Raw genomic sequence first — 27,500 nt, 5'->3', positions numbered from 1 at the left:
CTGTAACATAACAAATCGAAACAAACCCCAACTTTCATGTTTTTGTCAATAAATTCAATTTTTTGTACCTAAGTCAACCCGACATAATATCGTTTAGAGACGGTGAGTCACAAATTAACATTTTTGTCAATCATGACATTTCGACTTAACCGCCCCACGCTCATGTCAGATGCTTTGTCAAGTACTTGAGCTCTCGCGAATGCCATACTTTAATTACAACGAATTGACAACGATTTCGGGATTTCGGGTTTTAAATAAAAGAAAAGAATTACTGACCCGAGACAACCATACAGACAATCAGTGTGTCTTCCGCTGCATTAACTCACTCAATCCTAGAGATTTTTGCTAATGTTCAAAATTGGAAAAAGTGTATTAACTCACTCAATCCTAGAGTCCGGAAAAAAAAATCCAGAATTCATCCGGTTCCTTTGCGTGTGAAGCCAGCGCTCTACCAACGGAACTATCGGGACCCCTTAATGTGTACAAGTCGTAGGCTATTTAAAGAGGAAATATGTTCAAATATATGCATTGCTGCTATCAAAATCAAGACTATGTAGCACTTCATTCATTATAGTACTCTCTCTCTCTCTCTCTCTCTCTCTCTCTCTCTCTCTCTCTCACACACACACACACACACACACACACACTCTCTCTCTCTCTCACTCTCTCTCTCTCTTTCTCTCTCTCTCTCTCTCTCTCTCTCTCTCTCTCTCTCTCTCTCTCTCTATTTTCTTTCCTTCCTTCTTTCACTCCCTCTCTCTAATATTGTACTAAAAGACATAGAGGATTTTTCATTGGACGCGCATTATAATATTAATATGTCGTTATCTATTCATAAACCTAAGATACGACTTGTGATAAAAGGTAGCCATTTAACTTTATATCGCACCAACCCAATGCCTTTATCGTTTTGTGTTTTGTTGTTTTGTTTGTTTGATTGATTGAGTGCTTTCCATAAACAACAATGAGGCCGTTTTAATTCAAGTAAATTACACAGCTTCAGCTTGAGCTATCAGCTGATTACATACACACTTACACGCATAGATAAACCATAAGTAGTAGTTTTTATGTTGTGATTAAATGTGTTTGTCATTATAACCCAGTGTTACCCAAACGGGCGAAATGGCCGAGTGGTTAAGGCATTGCACTGTGATCCGAAGGTCACGACGGAAGGGTTCGAGCCCCGCTTCAAGGGGCACTTTCGTTTGTTTTGTTTGGTTTTTTTTTCCTCGGGCAAGATTACTAACCCCCAATTTGCTCACCTGGACAACACGGGTGATTCCTGTTGACATCAAGACATCCTGTTTGACGGGTTATCTATATTATTCCTTCGTGGAATGCCTCGGCGTCTTATAATGTCGTGGCGGAAGGGCGTATTAATCAATTATAACCCAGTTACATACGCGAATTGCAAATCTAAATGTCATCCATAGTCTCAAAACAAACAAAAAAAGCGATTAATTTTTTTAATTTTTATTTTTAATTGAGCTTTATTTTAAATAGCGCGGGCGGGTCCCGATAGCTCAGTTGGATCGATCCCGGGTTCAATCGAGATTTTGTCTGACCCCCCCCCCCTCCTGTCCTGTCCACCCAACGATGAATGGGTAGCTGAGTCTGCTGGATTTGGCGGAAAGTAATTTGAGATAGGCTAGTGTCCTATCCAGAGGATATCAAGCAATTGCTATTGTCCGTTTCACGCTGTAGAAACTGGGATAAACTCCAGCTGCATTGGTCCAATAGCTCTGAAGGACTACTTTTTTTATATAGCGCAATATCCACTAAACATGCTCAAAGCGCTTCACAGGGTGTACCAAACCAACAACAATACTGAACATGTTGGACGAGAATAATTCACGCCGCCCGTTATGCGGTATTGTAATATTTTCGGGGGAAAAAGACAACACTGTTAACGGCCACGTACTCATTTTACACCAGAGTACGGTGAGAGAATGTGAGTAAAGTCGGAGCCTTTTCCCAAGGACTCAACCATGCGCTGCTCAAAGAGGAACTTGAACCCCGGACCCTCCGGCCTGAGGCGAGTGGTCGTACCACTTAGACTAGACCACATAGCTATGGAAACGTTAAGATTTGAGATCACTAACAAAACCTGTTAAGCGACACACTTATAGAAAATTAGTTCGCATTTTTTAAAAACTTGAGCTTTTATAATATAGATAGCGCAATATCAACTAAACGTGCTCATAGCGCTTTACAAAGGGTCCCTGACCAACAGCAACATGTAGAACGTGAAATGACGCCTATTAGGTGATATTACAATTATTTGTCTTTCAGACAGACAACGCTGTTGACGGCCAGGTACTCATTTTACACCAGAGTACGGTGAGAGAATGTGAGTAAAGAGCCTTTTCCAAGGACTCAACTATGCGCCGAGCGAGGCCCGAACCGAGGACCTCTTCCGATCCGAGAGCGGGTGTCATGCCACTAGACCACATAGCCGCACAAGTAGTCGAATTGGTGGTCACGGTAGCTCAGTTGGTAGGGTAGAGCACTCGCTTCACAAGCAAAGGGACCAAGATCGATCCCGGTTGCAGTCATGATAATGATTTATTTTTTCTGATCACCCTGCCCACCCAGCAGTGATTGGGTAGATGGATCTGTTAGATCTGGCGGAAAGTACTTTGCGTCATACCCAAAGGGTAGCAAGCAAGTGAGAGGGAGGGAGAGAGAGAGAGAGAGAGAGAGAGAGAGGGAGAGGAGGGAGAGAGAGAGTGAGAGGGAGAGGAGGGAGAGAGAGTGAGAGGGAGGGAGGGAGGGAGGGAGAGAGAGTGAGAGGGAGGGAGAGAGAGTGAGAGGGAGGGAGAGGGAGGGAGAGAGAGAGAGTGAGAGGGAGGGAGGGAGAGAGAGAGTGAGAGGGAGGGAGAGGGTTTTTTTTTTTTTTTTTTTTTTTTTTTGTTTGTTGCTTTAGGTCTCTTCCAACACAATTGAGGTTATATGAGAGACCGCTGAAACAAAAAAACAAGCAATCTAACAAAAATAGTACAAATGTAAATCAAAATCATAACCTAAAGATATCATAAGCTAAATTATAAATAACCAAGAACAAACAGGCAGAAGATTTACAGAAAAAAAAATATCCCCTGTCAAAAATACAATCACAAACCAAAGAAGCAGGATAGGCTAGTAAAGAGAAGAAGAAACGACATCACTATCGGATCGTACACCCATGCGAACATCATAGGTATATGATTCAAGGGTGATAGGGAGGGAGAGAGAGGATATATATATAGAGAGAAAGAGAGAGAGGTAGAGAGAGACAGAGAGAGAGAGAGATGGGGGGGGGGGTGTACAGACAGGAGAATGAGAGAAGACCAAAAAAAAATACATAAGAAAATCAAACTTTAAATTAATGGAGATCAGATTAGAACTAAGTTCGTATGACTACGCGCGCACACACAGACACACACACGCACACATACACACACACACACATTATATATATATATATATATATATATATATATATATATATATATATATATAATACAGGCATATAGGAACACACATACATACACACATTCATAACATGACAAAGGCACACACCAAAAAAGACAACAACAAAAAAAAAAAACAAAAAAAAAAAAAAAAAAAATACAGAACAACCTACAAATAAAATTATAATAAATAAACGAACAGGCCCATAAAATATACAATAAAGATATGATTTTTTTTTAATCCTTAAGATTATCCACGATAGTATGAATACAACATGCTGGTGATCGTGCTTCGCTCAATAGACCTGCAATTTAATTCTCCGCTGTATACGTTTAACTCACTCAACCCTAACACCGACTATATCCGTAGTTTATCTGGGTTACTTTTACCCCATGCCTATTTATTACATTTTTCTGAGACAAATTCTAGGCGTAGTATCAAAGCTTATGTTTTTAGTTTTTGCATGTTAATGATAGTTGAAACTAATGCCCTTAATAGCGGACCGACAACTATCCTTTTTCGGACACATAGTAAGGAAAGATAAGAATGAATACCTGGCAAGTTGTGGAAAAATACCTGGTAAACGCGCCCGGGGGAGACAAAGAAAAACACTCATAGACCAACTGAAGGGCTTCACCAACCTAACAATCCAAGAGCTGTTTGAAAAAGCAAGAGACAGGGAGGAATGGAGAGAGATAATTCATGCAGTATCCGAAGCCTGGACCAGGCATGGAACCTAGAAGAAGAAGAGAAGATAGTTGAATAAAACTATCTATGTACATGCCCATTATAACACATTTTTTTTTCTAATTTTGAAAAGTAGCAAAAATTTCTAGGACTGAGTGAGTTAATCAAAGCTGGTCGACGCGGATCACATTCCTAAGCGATTGTACGTCGTGCAGCCTTTAAATTATTAACAAATAATAAATAAAATAAACAAACGTGTTAAAGTTTTTTTTTAATTGTTAAAAAAATTTAAAGAAAAGAAATATGCATGACGAGACAAAAAAATGCGAGAGTCAAAAAGCAAAAAATAAATAAATAAATAAATAAATAAATAAATAAATAAATAAATAATAAAGTTTCCAAAATTTCGCTTAAGGCCATAATATTATGAAGAGTTAACTCAATCCAAGAGATTTTTGCTACTATTCAAAATTAGAAGAAAAAAAAATTAAAATGAGCATGTCGTGTTTTATTCAACTACCATTAACATGTAAAAATAAAGAACATTAGCTTTGATAATACGCCTAAAATTTGTCTCGGGAAAATGTAATAAATAAATAGGCATGGGGTAAAAGTAACCCGGGTAAACTACGGATATAGTCGGTGTTAGGGTTGAGTGAGTTAAAAACCTACGTTCAAGTCTGACGGCGATATTGCCTTCCTCAAGAAAGAAAAGATTTTTTTTTTTAAATGTTCAATGTCTCAATCCAACGTGTATCTATATGCAGGTCTGACATCCGAGCGCAATTATGGGCCGAGTTGAACTTTTAACGTCTATAGATGGAACGAAGTTGACGTCACTCGGGTCTTTTAACGTCTATAGATAGAACGAAGTTGACGTCACTCAGGTCTTTGTTATTGTTTGTTTTGTTGGGGTTTTTTTGTTGGTTTTTTTTTTTTTGCCATCCATGTTTATGAGTAATTCTGTTTTTTATGTTTTTAAGGGTTTTACGGCGCTTGCAACACGTTAAGGTCATATCAGCGCCAGTAAAAAGGAAGAAAATGGGATAGTAAAAAGTTCTAGAATTACAATTAAAGCACAAAAGAAAAGGTGAGACAAAGGGGAATTGGTTCAAATAGGGAACAGATGTAGATTCCAAGAGCACACCGTCAAAGTACTTAGTTTGAGATCACCTAAAGTCTCATCCAGACACAAGCACAGGTCCCAACTAAGAGGAATACACTCAAATGTTAACAAATCATATAATATAATATGTAAACTAAACATAATACAATGCAAAACAGAGAGATGATTTACAAGGAAAAAAATATCATTCCCAAAACTATAACTATTCATTCGACTGTTTCCCTCCCAGCCAAGGACTCCGGCCAGGGTCAGGACAAAACTAAGTAATCTCATTCCAAGACAACGACAGGAAACAATTGGAAAACAGGTACGGGGGGATAGAAGACACAGCATGTACCTCCCTGCCCACTATGGGAGGTCAGGATCCCCACACAGTATGAGTAATTTTCACTAAACTGTATTATCCAGACTATAATAAACGTCCATGGTTACACATAGTTTTGTGTGTTGGTCCGATATATTTCCGGATGGCAATGTTGTGAGTTTCTTAGCCAAGCGCACAGCATCCATAGTCTGATTGGTAGAATTTTGTGAGAACTACTCATAAAAATGGTTGGCTAAAAAAAAAAACAATCATAACGAGCTGAATGGCGTCAATTCCGTTCCTTCTTTACGAGTCTTGGAACTCCTGCGTTCAGAATTTCGAGCGAGTTCCCAAGGTCGCGACCTTGGGGGAATGTCATGGCGTAACTATGGGTGAGTGTTAGGGCGTTACTATAGTTACGTCATGGGGAGTGTGCATTGGCAACGCGCTCGAAATTTCAAACGCAAGGGATGAAGAATACTTTTATTACACCCCTCTAATAATCTCATCTATTATCATGTATTTATCCCCTCCCCCCCCCCCCTCCACCTGTCCCATCCTGCTCATCTCTCTCTCTCTCTCTCTCTCTCTCTCTCTCTCTCTCTCCCACACACACACACACACTCTCTCTCCCACACACACACTCTCTCTCTCCCACACACACACACACTCTCTCTCTCTCTCTCTCTCTCTCTCTCTCTCTCTCTCTCTCCTCTCCTCTTATATTCTCCCCTCTCCTCTCCGCTTCTCCCTCCTCTTCTTTCCATATTATCTCCCTATTTAACTTGTCGTCCTATGCTCCATCCTTCAATTAGACTCCCAATCCCTAAATAATTGGTTATTAACATTGCTTCTATGGGACTGCATGGGCCAAGGGTTTTTTTTTTAATGCCAAATCTTTTTTAAAACCTATTTGGCATGGGGGGAAAAATTGGGTTTTGGCTATTTTTTTTCCTAATCACAAAATAATAATATTATATCATTTATTTATAGAGCGATGGGTGCTGCCTTCAGCCTGGGATTGTGAAAATACAAACGAAAGAGTTATAACGGCGAGGCTTCGGATGGGAACAATACAGAGATTGAAGATCCCTGTAAAAGTCTCCCAGGTCTACAGGATCAACCAAGAAAATACTGAGTAGCTGCAAATAGACTACGGTCAAAACATACAGGAACAGCTGCCAACATGCACAAATTAGGGCTCCAAGAATCACAAACATGCCCAAAGTGCAACCAAGCACCACAAGATGCAAACCACCTCGTACTAGATTGCCCAGAGACAAAACTTGAAGGGGGATTTGAAACAATCAACAAATGTGATGATGACTTCCGAACCTGGATTGATACCTTGAACATAGAAGTGTAGCCGAACGATACTACTACTAATACAGAGATTTATATTTACAACTTACTATAAATTCACAACCCAAAAAAAAAAAAAAACATAAATAAAAATAAACATTTTCTCGAGGTGATATTTTTTATCAAAGCAAGACGCTTAGCCTACTCATAGTCAGCATGGATAAGAAAAATATGATTTCTCTCCACTTTTATGTGTAGTTTAGAGTTTAGCATGAAAAGCGATGCCTGGACAAATTATTTTGGCATTTTTTTTTTGCCTGAGTATTTCGCATTTTTTCTGCGACTTGTTTGGAATATTTTATTTTTTTTTTTTTGGCAAAATGAAATGAAATCTGGCAACTTAGCTCCACGGTGTTTAAATGAACGGTCCCTTAAATGTAATGTCGTCGGCATCTACTATGTAAATGTAGGCCGTGCTGTGTTATGTGTTATCACGGGGTTGCCAATTATTATATTATGATTCAGATTTTGGCGTCTGGCTTAATCCGGTACCACTTCCAACTTAAAACAGACGTCATTGCATTCATTCATACACACACGCACACACACACGCGCGCGCGCGTGCGTGCGCACATGCACAGAAGCACACTCATCACACAAACACACACACACACTCATCACACAAATATACACATACACACATACACGCACACTCATCACACAAACACAAACACACACACACACAAACACACACACACACAAACACATACATACACAACCACACACACAAACTCAAACATGCACACAATAAACATAAAGGAGTGTTGCTGGAGACGATATTTTATCCCGGTTTCTGATGCCTAAATCTGTTTCACCACACTCAGAAATAGTATGATGCAAAGTACTTTCTCCATATCTAAAATAGATCCAGGAATTGAGTCACCGGTGGCAAAAAAAAAATGGGGGAAGGGGAAGAGAGAGAGAGAGAGAGAGAGAGAGAGAGAGAGAGAGAGAGAGAGAGAGAGTGAGAAAGAGAGAGAGAGAGAGAGAGAGAGAAAGAGAGAGAGGGAGAGAGAGGGGGAGAGAGAGAAAGAGAATAAAAGAGGTAAATACCAAAATATTAGCATTAACTCTGTAATTGGTCTACAGATAGTATGCGCTTGGCTAAGAAGCTCACAACATTGCCATCCGGAAGTATAACGGACCAAAACACAAAACTATGTGTAACCTTGAACGTTTATGGTCTGGTTGATACAGTTTAGTGAGAATTACTCATAAACGCGGGTGGCAAAAAACAATAACAAAGACCCGAGTGACGTCAACTTCATTCTATCTATATCTAGATAGTATGCGCTTGCAAAGAAGCTAACAAAATTGCCATCCGGAAGTATAACGGACCAAAACACAAAACTATGTGTAACCTTGAACGATTATAGTCTGGTTAATACAGTTTAGTGAGAATTACTCATAAACGCGGATGGCAAATGCAAAAAGCAATAACAAAGACCTGAGTGACGTCAACTTCATATTAGCTATAGATAGAATGCGCTTGGCCAAGGAGTTCACAACATTGCCATCCGGAAGTATAACGGACCACACACAAACTCTGTGTAATCATGAACTTTTATAGTCTGGTTAATACAGTTTATTGAGAATTACTCATAAACGCGGATGGCAAATGCAAAAAGCAATAACAAAGACCTGAGTGACGTCAACTTCATACTATCTATAGTCAAATCCCACCCCCCCCCCCCCACCCCTCCCCCATCTCCCACCCCTCCCAACTGCCAACAAGTCTCTGCTTTCGATGGTTCTAACTTAATCTCCTGGATTATCTCAGACATTCGGTCGTCGATGATCCTCTCAAAAATGACATGCATATCAATCTAATCTTTGGGGGGGGGGGGAAGCGGGGGGGACCACTTTCCACCGGTATCAAAGCTTACCAGTGCTCGTGAGATATAAAATCAACTCAGCTGTTCGGAAGTTGTCATTCTGTCAACGTCAAATTTATTACCCCCGCTCTGCGAGATGACGATGACTATGACGATGACAATCATAATGACAATGACATCAGCAGAAAAAAGCAGCAAATAACTTGATAGATCTGACCAATCAAATGTTTCACGTGATGTGACGTCAGAGCTAAGCTGCAGGTGCAGTTTATACGACCGTATATTTTTTCGTGTATTAGTTTTCTATGTATTAATAGAATATGGTTAATATATAAAACATTCTTTAAACTTTTTTTGTTTTGAAAATCTAACCTTTTACGACACAGCATCAGCTCCAAGCGACGGGTAATTATTTTCAGGTCTGACAACCTAAATTGTTATGGGCTCATTGTTTTAATGGGAATATCTTCCCAAACCAACGCAAAATGGTATCAATTCCAAAATTATGATAAACCAAGCCCACGCTCGGCTCTCAGACACGCAAATAATATTATAGTCACGTAGGTTCTGTGATTTTGTTGGGTTATTTTTTGTAATGAATTCTTGGGACATATGATTTTATTTCATTGTGCATTCCCACCGATGTACACTCATTTGCAGGTCTGATAACCCCCATCACCACCGCGAAATTTTTTATTCTCTATTGCCTTCTGGCACTTTCCTACTCACTTCATCTCTTGTTGTTACCAACATAAGTACTAGCTCCACTCACTAGTCTGGTTAATACAGATTAGTGAGAATAGGATTCAGTAGTCTGATGTCACGCTGCCCGTCAACGGCGGCCATCTTGGTTCTAAACAAAGAAAATCATTACTTTTTATTCTTCATGCTGGCTAGAACTTTTCATTCCCTTTTCATATGTGATCAGAATGTGTAAAAGTCAAAACATGATCAAATTTATGGGGTTTTTTTTCCTCTGGAAACGCTTTTATGCTCGCCGGAGAAACATTTCATAAGGGCGTCCGCCATTGTTCCGATAGTTTAGAGCCAGTGTTACTAAGTTACCATGCGTCATAAGGAAGGAAGTGACGTTACGACTGTTGAAGAGTATTACTCTTAAACAGAGATGTCAAAAAAAAAACCCCAACCCAATAACAAAGACCCAAGTAAACGTCATTTTCATTCTATCTATAGTCGGATTGATAGAATTCAATTTAGTGAGAACTACTCAAGAAAAAAATGGTTGGCTATAAACAATAACAAAGAACTGAGTGGCGTCAATTTCGTGCTATCTATAGATAGAATGCGCTTGGCTAAGAAGCTCATAACATTGCCATCCGGAAGTATAACGGACCAACACACAAAACTGTGTGTAACCATGAACGTTTATAGTCCGGGTAATACAGTTTAGTGAGAATTACTCATGAACGCGGATGGCAAAAAAACACTAACAAAGACCTGAGTGACGTCAACTTCGACCTATCTATATAGAATGCGCTTGGCTAAGGAGCTCACAACATTGCCATCCGGAAATATAACGGACCAACACATAAAACTGTGTAACCATTAACTTTTTTAGTCTGGATTATAGTTAAGCGAGAATTACTCATAAACGGGGATGGGGGGGGGGGGAATAATAACAAAGACCCGAGTGACGTCAACTTCATTCTATCTAAGAATGTCAGGAAATAAGACATTTCACCTTTCACCTTTCATAAGTGGGAAAACCCTAAACCTGCCAGGGTTTGATTTTGGTACATGTGAAGCCTCCAATTAATTGTCAATAGTGGGTTTCTACAAGTGTGTGATTCGCAACTACTGTAACTGGGTGAGAGAGGGAAAGATGGAGAGAAAGGGAGTGAGAAGGAGGGGAGAGAGAGAGAGAGAGAGAGAGAGAGAGAGAGAAGTAGAGAAGGATGATACAGGTGGGATGGAATAAAAGGAGAGAAAGAGAGAGAGGGGGGGGGGGATGAGGCGGGATATTGGTTGGGAGGGGTGAGGAAGAAGAGGAATGGGAGAAGGGGGGGGGGAGAGAGAGAGAGAGAGAGAGAGAGAGAGAGAGAGAGAGAGAGAGAAATGGAGTGAGAAATAGAGAAAGCAGGTATCATAACGAAGAGAAGGGGAGAAATAGATAGAGAGAGGGAGAAGAGGGGGAGGGATAGGGAGAGAGGGGGAGAGATAGGGAGAGAGAGAGAGAGAGAGAGAGAGAGAGAGATAACCCACCGAATAGCAAGCTATATGGAATAACCACAACAATAACGCCAAAAGATTTAATGAGAAGAGCAAGATTCAAAAGTCCCATTATCATTATTGCACAGCATGAAATTTAACACCCACGTACCCTCCATTCCCCCCAACCCCCCCCCCCCCCCCCCACCCCAACCCCACCCACCATAATAAGCAAGAAAGTTAGGGACGGACGTAGCAATGTGAGGAATTCGCCTTGTTCAAATAAAATTCAAATAAAGCGTCCCCAATTTCGTGTAGATATACTAATTTAAATATTGTTATAAAAAGAATACATGTACATATTCCTGTGGGAAAGAAATATGCGGCTATGTGGTCTTGTGGTATGACACTCGCTTTCGGATCGGAAGAAGGTCCTGGGTTCGAGCCTCGCGCTAGGCGCATAGTTGAGCCCTTGGAAAAGGCTCTTTACTCACTTTCTCTCACCGTACTCAGGTGTAAAATGAGTACATGGCCATTAACAGCGTTGTCTTTGTCCGAAAAATTGTAATATCGCCTCACAGGCGGCATGTCCCGTCCTACATGTTAAATGTGGCTTTTGACCAGGGACCACTTGTAAAGCGCTTTGAGCACATTTAGTGGATATTGCGCTATATAAAGCTCATTGTTTTAAAAAAAATTCACGATCCCAGGCTTCAGGCAGGCTCCACCACAGACTATGGGCTCCACCGCTCTATAAATAAATGATATGATATTATTTTGTGATTAGGGAAAAAAAAATACCCCAAAACCCAATTCTTAAAAAAAAAATAAACTACTACAGACCTTTGCTGCTGTGCCCTGAAGAAACATATCTCTTAAATTTTGGCCAGAAAACTCGTCCTTCAAATATCGATCGATTAAAATGACCTTCTTCTTGACAAAAACAAAACTGGGACTTCATTTGTTTATTAATATCATTCATCATCATCATCATCATCATCATCATGGTTGTCATCATCATCATGGTTGTCATCATCATCAACACCATCATCATTATCATCATATTTATTATCATCATCATCATCATCATCATCATCATCATCATCATCATCATTACTATTATTATTTTTATTATTATTATTATTATTATTATTATTATTATTATTATTATTATTATTATTATTATTATTATTATTATTATTATCATTATTATTATTATCATTATTATTATTATCATTATTATTATCATTATTATTATTATTATTATATTATTATTATTATTATTATTATTATTATTACGATATATATTAAGTAGTAGTAGTAGTAGTAGTAGTAGTAGTAGTAGTAGTAGTAGTAGTAGTAGTAGTAGTAGTAATAGTAGTAGTAGTAGTAGTAGTAGTATCATCATCATCATCATCATCATCATCATCATCATCATCATCATCATCATCATCATCAACATCATCATCATCTTGCCTTCTTAATTTAAAAAATAAATATTCTTAAACACACTTATATGAATAATCTCAACACACCAACTAATATCAGTGAAATCAAAATGTGTGCAAAAGATAAATAAATAAATAAATAAATAAATAAATAAATAAATAAATAAATAAATAAATAAATAAATAAAACAGTTTGTCACGGCTGGACGAAAAGAACACATACGGCGGATGGTAAACCATAAGAAAAAGGTTTGAGGGAGATAAAGAATTTATGAACCCCCGCAGAATTGTTATAATTGATAATATAGCTCTTTATTTGTAACTCTATTATTATTAAAGAAACACTCCTTAAATTTATTTTATCTCTAGTCTTAATTTGTTTTGTTTTGTTTTGTTTTGTTTTGTTGATGTCGAAACCATACAAAAGACATGAGACGTAGAATTGAAAGTTGAACTGTGTAAGCTTTTGAAAAGAAGGAGGAAAGTGCGTGTGTGTTGTGTGTGGGAATGAAGGGAATGAATCGGAATATCATAATAATATATAATTACCTTTTCCTTCTTATAATATTATTATTGTGTCTGGAATAATTACACGTGACGTCATTCAAACACTTGTTCGCATAAGCGTACAAACAAACCCACACACACACACACACACACACACACACACACACAATCACAACATACATCTGTTCATTCAATATCAAAATTTAGATACAATTCTTTTTTTTTAATTTAAATATATATTTTTTTAAAATTTAAGTACGCCCTTGCGCGCAGCATCGTTAGATGCTATGCTGTAGCCTCAGAATTCCATGAAGGAATATCGATCTAATAATATATATAATAATTAATGTATACAGCGTGCAACTATGTGGTCTTGTGGTATGGCACTCGCTTTCGGATCGGAAGGTCTTGGGTTCGAGCCTCGCTCGGCGCACAGTTGAGTCCTTGAAAAAGGCTCTTTACTCACATTCTCTCACCCTACTGACTCATGTGTAAAATGAGTACCCGGCGGTAAACAGCGTTGTCTCTGTCGGGGAAAAATTGTTAAATGTTGCTGTTGACCAGGGACCCCTTGTAAAGCGCTTTGAGCACGTTTGTGGACACTGCGCTATATAAAAGCTCGATTATTTTTATACAGAGCGCGGAATCTACAAAGTGCTCTAAGGCTCTAAGGACACATACAAAAGCATTGTATTTTTGTTTTCATAGTTGACTGAAGAAGGGTTTTGAGCCCGAAACGTTCCGTGTCAGGTATTTTGTTCTTTTTAGAAGCTGTTATATTCATTTTTATTTACTATAAACTTGTCACACATTGTATAGATAGTTCGAAGATGACGTCACTCAGGCCTTTGTTATTGTTTTTGCCATCCGCGTTTGTGAGTTGTTCTCACTAAACGGTATTAACCAGACTATAAAAGTTCATGGTTACACAGAGTTTGTGTGTTGGTCCGTTATACTTCCGGATGGCAATGTTGTGAACTCCTTGGCCAACCGCATTCTATCTATAGATAGTGTGCACCTGTCTAAGAAACTCACAACATTGCCAACCGGAAATGTACGGACCAACACACAAAACTATGTGTAACCTTAACCGTTTATAGTCTGGCTAATACATTTCAGTGAGAATTACTCACAAACATGGGTGGTAAAAAACAACAACAAAGGCCTTAGTGACGTCATCTTCGTTCTATCTATATGAACCCACTATGTGGTCTTGTAGTATGACACTCGCTTTCGGATTGGAAGGGTCCTGGGTTCGAGCCTCGCTCGCTCAGCGCATTGTTGAATCCTTGGAAAAGGCTCTTTACTACTGACATTCTCTCAACATACTTAGGTGTAAAATGAGTACCTGGCCGTTAACGGCGTTGTCTCTATCGGGGGAAACATTTTTAAATGCGCCATGTCTCGTTCTAATATGTTACGTGTTGCTGTTTGTGAGGGATTCTTTATAAATTTGCGCTTTGATCGTGTTTAGTGGATATTGCGCTATATAAAAGCTCAAGCTCGAATTTTTCTTCATCGTGCTATGAAGAGATTCCGTTATAAATGACGACATTGATATGACTCCAACGTGCACTTATTTGCAGGTCCGATAACCCAATTTATAAACATATGGGCTCATTGTCGTAATGGAAATCTCAAAATATGACGCAAAAGATTGTCCAATACCATAACATTAAACTAGGTCCATAATACGGCTTGGATGTCAGACCTGTATATATGTACACGTCGTATTACCCGTATGTCATAATATTCTATTCAAATTTCAGCTGACAGCTGGGTCTGTTCTTCATTTTAATCGGATTAAATTTATATAAATCGGAGAGTGGGGGGGGGGGGGGGGTTCAATCTTTTGATTTTTTTTTAACTTATGCTGGGGTTTTTTTGTTGTTTTTTTTTTTTTGTTTTTTGTTGTTTTTTTTTTTGTGACGTGATTTTGCCGAGAAGCCCAATGCTGCCGCACTCTCACACAACTAAACAAAAAAAACAAACAAAACAAAATTTAAAAAACAACATGTTTTGTTTTTGTTTTTGTTTTTTGTTGAATTCCCTGGTGTGTGAGAATTTTTGACAAGATAGGGGTCTTGTTTATTTTTAGATCGATATTTATAGGAGGAGGACGAGTTTTCTGACCAAAATTTTATAAACTTTTTTTTTAGTTTGTTTTGTTTTTTGGGTTGGTTTGTTTGTTTTTTGTTTTGTTTTTTGTTTGTTTCTTTTTTTTTTTTTTAAGAGTGAGGCAGAGTGGGTAACGTACTTGACTAGAACGCAGGTGACGACGGCTTAATTCAATTTTCAATTCGTCTCAGGTTTGAGAGTTTTTGCCACGGTGGGAGGGGGGGGGGGTCAATTCAATCGATCGATATCATTTGGAGGACGAGTTGTTGTTTTTTCTGGCCAAAATTTAATGTTCACGTTTTTGGTTGTTTTCTTTGTTTTGTTTTGTTTGTTTAATTTTGATTTTTGTTGATTTCTTTTGACTTTGGTTTTTTTCTTCTGTTGTTCTTTTTTTCTTTTTAGTTTATTTTTAATTAGACGGTCTAGTCTTTTGTGGGGTTTTTTGTTGTTTTTTTTTTTTGTTTTTTTTTTGGGGGGGGGGAGGTTGTTGGGTTGTGTTGTTGTTGGTTTTATTTTTGTTTGTTTGTTTTTTGTTTTTGGTTTGTTTTATGTTTTTTGTTTGTTTTTGTTTTGTTTTTGTTTTTTGTTTTTTTTTTTGTTTTTTTTTTTTGTTTTTTGTTTTGTTTTTTTTTTTGTTTTTTTTTTTTTATTTTGGGGGGGGGGGGGGGTTGCTGTTGTCGGAGTAGGACAGAACACTTGTTCAATCCTTCATGACAGCAATTCTTTACATCTCATTCGATCCACCAATCCAAATTTTGACATGTCAATGTTCAATATATTGTGTATTATGCCCTAGCGGATGAATCACCATCGCCAACAAAGTCATTTTTTCCCTTCGTTCTGCTGGCTTTTTGTCCACACTACAGACCACAGACTATCTATGCTCCCTACCTGCCGACTCGAAAAGGGGGAAAATTCGTAGTTTTTTAGGGGGTAAAACTACCTTTAAAAACCACCAATTTTTGCCCTTAATACGTTAAAATAATGCTTTATTATAATAATATACAAGCTCTGGAACCCGATCTTAGTTTTTTTTTTTTTTTTCAAAATAAGTTTTATCGAATTAAAGATCTTTATTTAGTTCTTCCCAACAAGATCTTGACAGCCTCAAAACTCTGGCCCAGGACCGTGACCAATGGAAACAATCAACAACATGGATGAAGAGAGCAGCTATACTCATCGACCATGACTGAATCTCACAATTCTCAGCAAGCGTCATTCAGACTGCGAACCTTACTACTACTACTACTACTACTACTACTACTACTACTACTACTACTACTACCACTACCACTACCACTACTACTACTACTACTACTACTACTACTACTACTACTACACTACTACTACACTACTACTACACTACTACTACTACTACTACTACTACTACTACTACTACTACTACTACTATACTACTACTACTACTACACAAACTACTACACTACAACTACAACTACATACTACTACTACTACTACTACTACTACTACTACTATACTACTACTACTACTACTACTATATACTACTACTACTACTACTATACTACTACTACTACTACTACTACTACTACTACTACTACTACTACTACAATAACAACTACTACTACTACTACTACTACTACTACTACTACTACTACTACTACTACTACTACTACTACTACTACTACTACTACTACTACTACTACTACTACTTTTTAGTTCTTCGGTTAGAACCATTAACATCTGCTATTACTGCTTGATATGTTGATGGTTAGAACCGAAAATTCGTAATATTACGAAATTCTCGTAGAAGAAGGCAGATCTGTTTGTCGATAGTGTAGTATGTCCGTCCGTCCGTTCGTTCGTTCGTTGTTGAATGTGATTGGAAAATAAAAGAAAAGAAAAGAAAGAAAGAATAACACCGGCGAGAGAGGACTGGATTTCATTACAAGGGACGACAGAAGGGCGGGCGGGCACTCGACCGTGACCGGTTAATAAGCTGGACTTAGAGCCCGTCCACATCATAATAGTACTATTTTAACTGCATGATTCACTGTGTTTTCGTGTGTGTGTGTGTGTGTGTGTGTGTGTGTGTGTGTACTGTTGAGAAGATTTTCATCGCACTATACTAGCGACAGCCATTCATTTAGATGTCTAGAATTGTTTCGAAGAAGAAATGTTTGAATTTACAGACGATTTCAAATATTATGTTAAACGAAAAAGTGTAAATTCAAGATTTCTTTGTAGATAGTTAAAATAAAAGGAATAGCCTAACCCTCGCTGTCTCTGTATGAGGTATAGACTTTTTCTAGCCAATTTTTAAAATGTATTATGGCATGGCACTGTTTAGCAGAAGTGTCTCGATAAACCCAGAATTGTCTCCTTCAAAATTTAAACATTCGTAATTTAAAAAAAAAGAGAGATCGCTATCGTTAACTTTTAAAATCAACAATTTACCATCACAAGGATGAACAAAATCCATAAAATGATGTGGTCTAGCTTCAACTTTCATTCCCAATAGGTTTTAAAACTTCGCGAAGTCCCAGGTTTGAGAGATTTTTGCCAAGATGGGGGGTCATTTAAATCGATCGATATTTGAAGGACGAGTTTTCTGGCCAAATTTTTAAAATAAGGGTGTTTTTTTTTCTCCAGATTACGACAGTGTAGAAGAGAATGTACTTCTGCGTCGTCCAGCCAATCCCAGGTTAAAATAAAATCAATGCCACTTGTTTAAGTGCAGACGTGTCAAACGGCGATGTATTGCTTTAAGAGTAGGGGGGGGGGGTAGAGAGAGAGAGAGAGAGAGAGAGAGAGAGAGAGAGAATGAGAGAGGGAGTCAGACACAAAGTGTGAGACAGAAAGAGAGTCAGACAGAGGGACAGACACCGAGAGAGAAAGGTATATAGAGACAGAGAGAGACGGACAGAAAGACCGAGGAGAGAGAGAGAGAGAGGGGGGGGGGAGTGAGAGAGAGATAATGAGAGAGGGAGTCAGACACAAAATGTGAGACAGAAAGAGAGTCAGACAGAGGTACAGACACAGAGAGAGAAAGATTATATATATATATATATATATATATATATATATATATATATATATATATATAGATAGATAGATAGATAGATAGATAGATAGATAGATAGATAGATAGATAGATAGATAGATAGATAGATAGATAGATAGATAGTTAGATAGTTAGATAGATAGAGAGAGAGAGAGGGACAGAGAGAGAGAGACACTGAGAGACAGAGAGAGACGGACAGAAAGACAGACACAGAGTGAGAGAGAGAGGAGAGAGAGAGAGAGAGAGAGAGAGAGAGGGGAGAGAGAGAGAGAAGAGAGAGGAGAAAGAGAAAGAGAGAGAGAGAGGGAGGAGAGAGAGAAAGAGAGAGTAGAGAGAGAGAGAAAGGGAGAGAGAAAGAGAGAGTGAATGAGAAAGAGAGTGTGTGTGAATGAGAGAGAGAGAGAGAACGAGAAAGAGAGAGAGAGAGACAGAGAGAGAGAGAGAGAGAGAGAAGATTGACCACGGGTCAAATCACAGATATCTCCCGTTGATTGCTGACCCGATTGACTTTTCGACTGATTCATTACAACATGACAGGTATGTATGTATTTACCAGTTAACTCCCTACTCTGGAAAAAAAATCGTATTTGAAAATTTGGCCAGAAAACTCGTCCTTCAAATATCTATCGATTTAAAGAACCCTCATCTTGGAAAAACATCTCAAACCTGGGACTTTAGAAAGACTTCGCGAGGTCCCAGGTTTGAGAGATTTTGCCAAGATATGGGTCGTTTAAATCGATGGATATTTGAAGGACGAGTTTCCTGGCCAAATTTTTTTAATACGAGTTTTTCTAGAGTACGACAGTGAACTGGTCAAGCGATTGTTTGAATTTTTCGTAAACTTTTTTTTTTTTCAATTGAGCTTTTATATAGCGCAATATCCACTTAATGTGTTCAAAGCGCTTTTCAAGGGGTCCCTGGTCAACAGCAACATTTAACTTGTAGGATGGGACATGCCGCCTGTTAGGCGATATTACAATTTTTCGGACAAAGACAACGCTGTTAACGGCCATGTACTCATTTTACACCTGAGTACGGTTAGAGAATATGAGTAAAGAGTCTTTTCCAAGGACTCAACTATGCGCCAAGCGAGGCTCGAACCCAGGACCTTCCTATCCGAAAGCGAGTGTCATACCACTAGACCACATAGCCGCACTTAACGTATATAATATTGCTTGTCACAGAATCAAAGAGGCAAACCAGACTTTCGACATGCTGAAAAACTTTTGGAAATCAAAGCAAATTATGAGAAAGACTAAACTGAAAATATAGATAGTTCGAAGATGACGTCACTCAGGTCTTTGTTACTGTCTTTTGCCATCCGCGTTTATGAGTAATGCTCACTGAACTGTATTAACCTAACTATAAACGTTCATGGATACACACAGTTTTGTGTGTTGGTCCGTTATACTTCCGGATGGCAATGTTATGAGCTTCTTAGCCAAGCGCATACTATCTATACAAAAGCAACGTTTTAAGTGTCCTGCTTTATGGAAGTGAAAGCTGGAAAATGACATCACACATAACACAGAAACTAGAAACCTTTCAAAACAAGTGTCTTAAAAAGAATTTTCGACAATTTTTGGCCTACAAAAATAAAAACTGTGGATCTATTTAAGAAAGCTGACTGCACTAACATTGAAAGCCAAATAAAAAGAAGAAGATGGCGTTGGCTGGGCCATGTGGCCAGAATGGAAAAATGGTCACTTCCATGGCTAGTTACGTCACGGTCACTCCTCAAGATAGCCCTATACTGGACAGCAGATGGGAAGAGAAAGCGGGGGAGATCCTGGTGAAGGACCAAGGGAAAAGAACTAAAGGAAGCAGACATGTCCTGGAAACACAGCAACCGCAAAAGCAGCCGACCGCAGAAAAATGGAGATGTCTGGTGGACGCCACATGTGCCTCAAGGCCCGAAGAGGATTGAGTAAGTAATAATATATTGCTTGTTGCTTAATTGATTGATGATTGATTAATTGATTAATTGAATGAATAAATGAATATGTATTGCGCGGTTATGTAGTCGTGTGGAATGACACTCGCTTTCAGATCGGAAGGTCCTGGGTGCGAGCCTCGCTCGGCGCATAGTTGAGTCCTTGGAAAAGGCTCTTTACTGACATTCTCTAACCGTACCCATGTGTAAAATGAGTACCTGGTCGTTAACAGCGTTGTCTTTGTCGTGAAAAAAAATGCAATATCGCCTAACATGCGTCATGTCTCGTTCTACATGTTACTGTTACGTATTGCTGTTGGTCAGGGACCCTTTGTAAAGCTTTGAGAACGTTTAGTGAATATTGCTCTATATAAAAGCTCAAGTTTAAATGACTAATCTACTGATTGACGCTATAGAAATCCGGATAAACTCCGGCTCCATTGGCCTAAATAAAGGACTACAATAAATGGAACGTGAAGAACATGGAGAAGAATGAAAGAAGCTGATATACAGAGAAGTGGTAAGACCTGGAATGAGATCAAAAAGTTAGCTCGGGATAGAGAAGGATGGAAACTGTCTGTGGCCTATACCCTGACCCAGGGTGAAAAAGGCAATGATGATGATGATGATGATGATGATGATAAAGAACATTGGAAAAATAGGTTAAGGGCAGGAGGTCCCGATGGTTTACATTTGCTGCTGATGGAGCACGCGCCTCACGTGTAAAGGGAACGGGGTCGATCCCGGGCTTAGCCCCCAATACCATCTCTAGATTGCTTTGATCCCGGGTGAAATGGACATAATATATTATATTTGACCACTCACCCCCCCCCTTTTTTTTTTCCACACACACACACACACACACACAGAAAAAAAACTTGAGCTTTTATATAGCGCAATATCCACTAAACGTGCTCAAAGCGCTTTACAAGGGTCCCTGGCCAACAGCAACACGTAACATTTAGAACGGGACATGACGCTTGTTAGGCGATATTACAAATTTTTGTTTGGACAAAGACAACGCTGTAAACGGCCAGGTACTCATTTTACACCTGAGTACGGTGAGAGAATGTGAGTAAAGAGCCTTCTCCAAGGACTCAACTATGCGCCGAACCCACGACCTTCCGATCCGAAAGCGAGTGTCATACCACAAGACCACATAAACACACACACACAAAGTGCATACTATCTATACCCGTAGTTTACCTGGGTTACTTTTACCCCATGCCTATTTATTACATTTTTCTGAGACAAATTATAGGCGGAGTGTCAAAGCTAATGTGTTTAGTTTTTACATGTGAATGATAGTTGAATAAAACTATCTCTATGTACATGCTCATTTTTAATACATTTTTTTCCCATTTTGAAAAGTAGCAAAAATTCTCTAGGATTGAGCGAGTTAAGACTGCTGGGTGTAATATAATGCAAACCTGCCGACAACTACGAAAAATTCGTAAAATTACGGATTTTGGGCTCCCATTTCAGAACTTCATGAGCAACAAGCATCTCTACGCTATTAAAACGTATTGAAAATCAAAGCGGGACAACGGAGCAGAGCTGCCAACCCCATCTGATGAGAATGTTTACAATGGGACCTCAAAATGGGGGGAGATTTCATAAAAAAGAATACAATCTTGAAATCGACAGAAACTAACCATTGTGAAAGTAAGAGGAATGTATATTTACATAAAGTCACACACCACAAGCTCAATAGTCTTCAACAGTCGTACTGTCACTTCCTTCCTAATGACGTATGGTAACTTAGTAACACTGGCTCTAAACTATCGGAACAATGGCTGACGCCGTATGAAATATTTCCCCGGCGAGCTTAAACGCGTATCCAGAGGTAAAAAACCTCATCAGTTTGATCATGTATTGACTTTTACACATTCTGATCACAAGGCATATGAAAAGGGAATGAAAAGTTCTAGCCAGCATGAAGAATAAAAAGTAATGATTTTCTTTGTTTAGAACCAAGATGGCCGCCGTTGCCGGGCGCGTGACATCAGACTATTGAATCCAATTGCAGCAACAATGATGTTCCCAAGACTATAATCCAATTTTTCAGAATTCTACCTCCCAGCATGAAGATCATAATTGGTCAAAAAATATATGAATGTCCACTTGGTCACCAAGGTTTCTCAATAGGCTAGTAATAATATGAACAATAGTAATAAAGAAAACTGAAGTGACTCCATACACTGAAAATGGGTACAATCTTGGGGGAAATGCGTACAAGCGTACAATTCCGCATTTTTTGCAGGAGGTTGGCAGCTCTGACGGAGTACCTACACAATTTTAAGGAGTTTGAAGGGTTATTTAATCATTGTGAAATTGAATGTAAGCTTCAATTTAATTACAAAAAAAAACAGATCCATATGAACGTTTCGGGTTTCCCCTTTATCAACAAAACAGGATGAATGAAACACCACAGATGAATGAGATGATGTGGTAGTGGCGTAGTTAAGATGAATAAACAAAACCATTGTGAGGGTAAATTGTTGATCTAAAACACACTTTAAAGTCACCTGGAACAACTACAAAAGACGTTTAACTTCTACGTCATGGCACAAGACCGAAGGGCTAGAGCTCAGGTGGTTGCTGGTTCGCATAAGTAAGTAAGATCTAAAACGTTAACTATAACGGCTATTATTTTTATGCCTTAAAAATTACGATTTTTAAAAATCTTCCATGAAGGCAGGTCTGTTGTATAATGTAAATATAAAAGGAGCTGAATGAATAAGAGCCACTTCTTCTTGTGCGGCTATGAAGTCTAGCGGTATGACACTCATTTTCGGATCGGAAGGTCCTGAGTTCGAGCCTCGCTCGGCGCATAGTTGAGTCCTTGGAAAAGGCTCTTTACTCATATTCTCTCACCGTACTCAGGTGTAAAATTAGTACATGCGTTACACGTTCTTTGTCCGAAATGTATATCGCTAACAGCGCATGTCCCTCTCGCGTTAAACGTTGTATATGTCGGAGAAAATAAGACTAACATCGCCTTACAGGCGTCATGTTTCGTTCTACATGTTACGTGTTGCTGTTAGTCAAAAAGACCCCTTGTAAAGCGCTTTGAGCACATTTTGTGGATTTTGCCCTATATAAAAGCTCATTGGAAAAAAGCTCAATACTTCTATTGATATCCAGCTTTTTTCTTCTACTTTTTTTTTTCCTTTAAACCATAGCTTGAGTATCCACACGAGAAGTGTCAAACGGCGACAGTTTGTTGTTGAAAGCATTAATTACACTGATGTACTCTAAAAAAAACACATATTTAAAAATTTGGCCAGAAAACTCGTCATTCAAATATCGATCGATTTAAATGACTCTCATCTTGGCAAAAACTCTCAAACCCGGGACTTCGGCGAAGTCCCGGGTTTGAGAGTTTTTTGACAAGATGAGAGTCATTTTAATCGATCGATATTTGAAGGACGAGTTTTCTGGCCAAATTTTTTAATTTGTGCTTTTGGCCAGAGTATACGGTAGTACACGTAAAGCTGACAAAATATACAGGGAGTGTTGACAAGTACGAGTCAAAAGTGTGTCAAAAGTCACGACTCACTGGCCGGACGATCGGATTGCAAATGGCGGATCGGATTGCAAGGCTTTTGATTGGTTGGTTGATTGGTTCGTTGAATTAACTTGATTTATGATTTATTTCATTCTAAAATAATTTCTCATTTTTTTATCTTCCCCCCCCCCCCCCCTTTCTTTTCCTGTTTGTTTTTGTTGCCTTTTTTTGTGGGGGGTGGGGGTGGGGAGGGGGGTTGGGGGAGGGGGGGGAGGGTGATGGGGTCTGGTGGCTATTATTATTTTCATCATCACCATCATCATCATTATTATTATTATTATTATTATTATTATTATTATTACGACGACGACGACGATGACGACGACGACGACGATGATGATGATGATGATGATGATGATGATGATGATGATGATGATGATGATGATGATAATGATGATGATGATGATGATCTCGCCCAGATATTAACTAAAAGTAAATTTGAATTTTCTCTTATTTGAGATAACCGTGCAAACATTGTAACGTGATATTCTACACTCACGAGTCACAGAGCAGTGGATGCCTATAATATGGAATTTTGTTGTGCCTAGCAACGAAACAATGTATCTGTGGTCACACATTTCCTTGAGAGTCTCCTCCAGTTGGGGTAAAAGGCGACCTACTACTATTGCTGCTGCTGCTGGTGCTGCTGCTGCTGCTGCTACTGCTACTGCTACTACTACTACTACTACTACTACTACTACTACTACTACTACTACTACTACTACTACTACTACCACCACTACTACTACTACTACTTCTACTACTACCACCACTACTACTACTACTACTTCTACTACTACTGCTACTACTACTACTACTACTACTACTACTACTACTACTACTACTACTACTACTACTACTACTACTACCAGCTACTACTAACTACTACTAACTACAACTACTACTAGCTACTACTACTACTACCACTACTACTAAGGCCATGTGGTCTTGTGGTATGACACTCGCTTCCGGATCGGAAGGTCCTGGGTTCGAGCCTCGCGCTCGGTGCATAGTTGAGTCCTTGGAAAAGGCTCTTTACTCACTTTCTATCACCGTACTCAGGTGTAAAATGAGTACCTGGCCGTTAACCGCGTTGTCTTTGTCCGAAAAATTGTAATATCACCTAACAGGCGGCATGCCCCGTCCTACATGTTAAATGTTGCTGTTGACCAGGGACCCCTTGTAAAGCGCTTTGAGCACATTTAGTGGATATTGCGCTATATAAAGCTCAATTTTACTACTACTACTACTACTACTACTACTACTACTACTACTACTACTACTACTACTACTATTACAACTGATGATGATGATGATGATGATGATGATGATGATGATGATGATGATGATGATGATGATGATGACGATAATGATGATAATGATGACAATGGTGATGACGAAAACGATGATGATAATGATGACAATGGTGATGATTATGATGATGATGACGATTACGACGACGACGATAATGATAAAAAAAATGATAATAATAATAATAAACAGGTCCAAATTCTTAGGTGCTCGAGCCCGCAACCAGAAGACATCACCCCAACCTTAGCCCCCGTCTGTGTCAGCCCCGACCAACTCAATATTTCGTTCACAGTTCGTGTTCACTATATACAAATACTCTTCAACATTTGTAACGTCACTTCTCTCGTAATGACGCATAGTAACCTAGTAACTGGCTCTAAACTACCGGAACAATGGCGGACGGCGCCCTTATGAAATATTTCTCCCACGAGCATAAAAGCGTATCCAGAGGGGAAAAAAAAACCCATTATAAATCTGATCATGTTTTGACTTTTACACATTCTGATCACAAGACATGAAAAGTTCTAGCCTGCATGAAGAATAAAAAGTACAGATTTTCTGTGTTTAGAACCACGATGGCCGCCGTTGCTGGGCGACGTGACATCAGACTATTGAAACCAATTACACATCATGACAAATATTCGTCATAATAAATGGCGTGTCGGTATGAGTATGATCTGTGTATGTTTTTGTTTTTGTTTTTAAGGGTTTTACGGCGCTTGCAACATATTAAGGTCATATCAGCGCCAGTAAAAAGGAAGAAAATGGGATAGTAAAAAGTTCTAGAATTACAATTAAAGCACCAAAGAAAAGATAAGACAAAGGGGAATTGGTTCAAATAGGAAACAGATGTAGATTCCAAGAGCACACTATCAAAGTACTTAGTTTGAGATCACCTAAAAGTCTCCAGACACAAGCACAGGTCCCCACTAAGAGGAATACACTCAAATGTTTACAAATCATATGTTAAAAATGAAAAGAGTAACAGTACATAACAGAGAGATGATTAACAAGGAAAAAAATATCATCTCCCAAAACTATAACTATACATTTGACTGTTTCCCTCTCAGCCAAGTACTCCGTCCAAGGTCAGGACAAAACCAAGCAATCTCATTCCAAGACAAAGACAGAAAGCAATTGGAAAACAGATACAGGGGGATAGAAGACACAGCAAGTACCTCCAAGTCCGCTATGGGAGGTAGGAACCCCATCCAGGATCTGTTTATGACATAGACACAACCAATTCAATGCAATGGTGTCATCACAACATTTAAAAACCACAGTGGGAGAAGAGATTTTTAATACATTGATTTCCAGGAGCGAGTCATAACCTGAAAACCAAATTGAAAGATAAAATATGGCAATGTTGTGGAAATGTTTGTTTTTGTCTGTGTTGTTTTTTTTTTTTTGTTTGTTTTTTTTTTTGTTTTGTTTTTTTGCTTTTTTTTTTGTTGCTTTTTCGGGGGAGGGGGGGGGTTGTTCTGCTTCGTTTTTTGTTGTTTTTTTTTTTGTTTTGTTTTTGTTTGTTTTTGTATTTTGGGTGAATTAATGAATGAATGAATTGATTAATTAATTAATGAGAACAACAAAATAGAGGAAAAAGAACTTATACTTATCACACAACTATTGCCATCGGGTCAACTTTTATACAGAATGAATGAATGAATGAATGAATGAATGAATGAATGAATAGATGAGGGAAAAGAACTTCTACATGTCACACAACTATTGTCATCGGGTCGATATTTATACAGAATGAATGAATGAATGAATGAATGAATGAATGAATGAATGAATGAATGAATGAATGAATGAATGAATGAATGAATGAATGAGAAAAAGAAAGAAAAAGAGAGAGAAAAAATAGCAACCTATACTTATCACAGAGCTATCGGCATTATAACAACATATATAAAATGACCTTCTTCAGTCGATATATACGAGGCAGCGAGGCGTGAATATCTCAGTGAAACAACAAAAAGCGTCGAATCGTTAACCCTGGTCTGTCGTGCTCTGGTAAAAAAAAAAATAAAACATATTTTGAAATTTGGCCAGAAAACTCGTCCTTCAAATATCGATCGATTTAAATGACACTCGTCTTAGCAAAAACTTTCAAACCTGGGACTTCGCGAAGTCCCAGGTTTGAAAGTTTTTGCTAAGACGAGGGTCATTTAAATCGGTCGATATTTGAAGGACGAGTTTTCTGGCCAAATTTCTAAATATCATGTTTTTCAAGAGTACGGCAGTGTTGATGGCCTTGCTGCTTATTATTATATCCGGTAACTGCTAGACCAGTAGACGTAGCAGCGATAAAGTTGATAGTGGTTTTTTAAAGCTTTGATTTGTTTCCTATAATTTAGACTGCTCTTCTTTCCCAGAAGATAAAGATCTTGTCTATCTGTCATTGAAAACGATTCAATAGTCTAATGTCACGTCGCCCGGCAACGGCGGCCATCTTGGATCTAAACAAAGAAAATCATTACTTTTTATTTTTCATGCTGGCTGGAACTTTTCATATGCCTTGTGATCTAATGTGTAGAAGTCAAAACATGATCAAATTTATGGGGTTTTTTTCCCTCTGGATACCCTTTATGCTCGCCGGAGAAATATTTCATACGGGCCTCCGCCATTGTTCC

The 27,500-nt window shown here is 38.6% G+C and overlaps 1 protein-coding gene across 1 annotated transcript in view; it reads right to left on the bottom strand.

Annotated features, from left to right (window-relative positions):
- Positions 1-27,500, bottom strand: part of LOC144977496 (uncharacterized) — a 94,855-nt gene that overhangs the window by 24,858 nt on the left and 42,497 nt on the right. The gene's annotated exons all lie outside the window — the stretch shown is intronic.

Source organism: Berghia stephanieae, chromosome 7, assembly GCF_034508935.2.
Source record: "Berghia stephanieae isolate SIO BIC M18660-M18661 chromosome 7, UCSD_Bste_1.3, whole genome shotgun sequence".
NCBI lineage: Eukaryota > Metazoa > Mollusca > Gastropoda > Nudibranchia > Aeolidiidae > Berghia > Berghia stephanieae.
The sequence above is the reverse complement of the archived record's forward strand: the minus strand, read 5'-3'. Positions and strand labels throughout refer to the sequence as shown.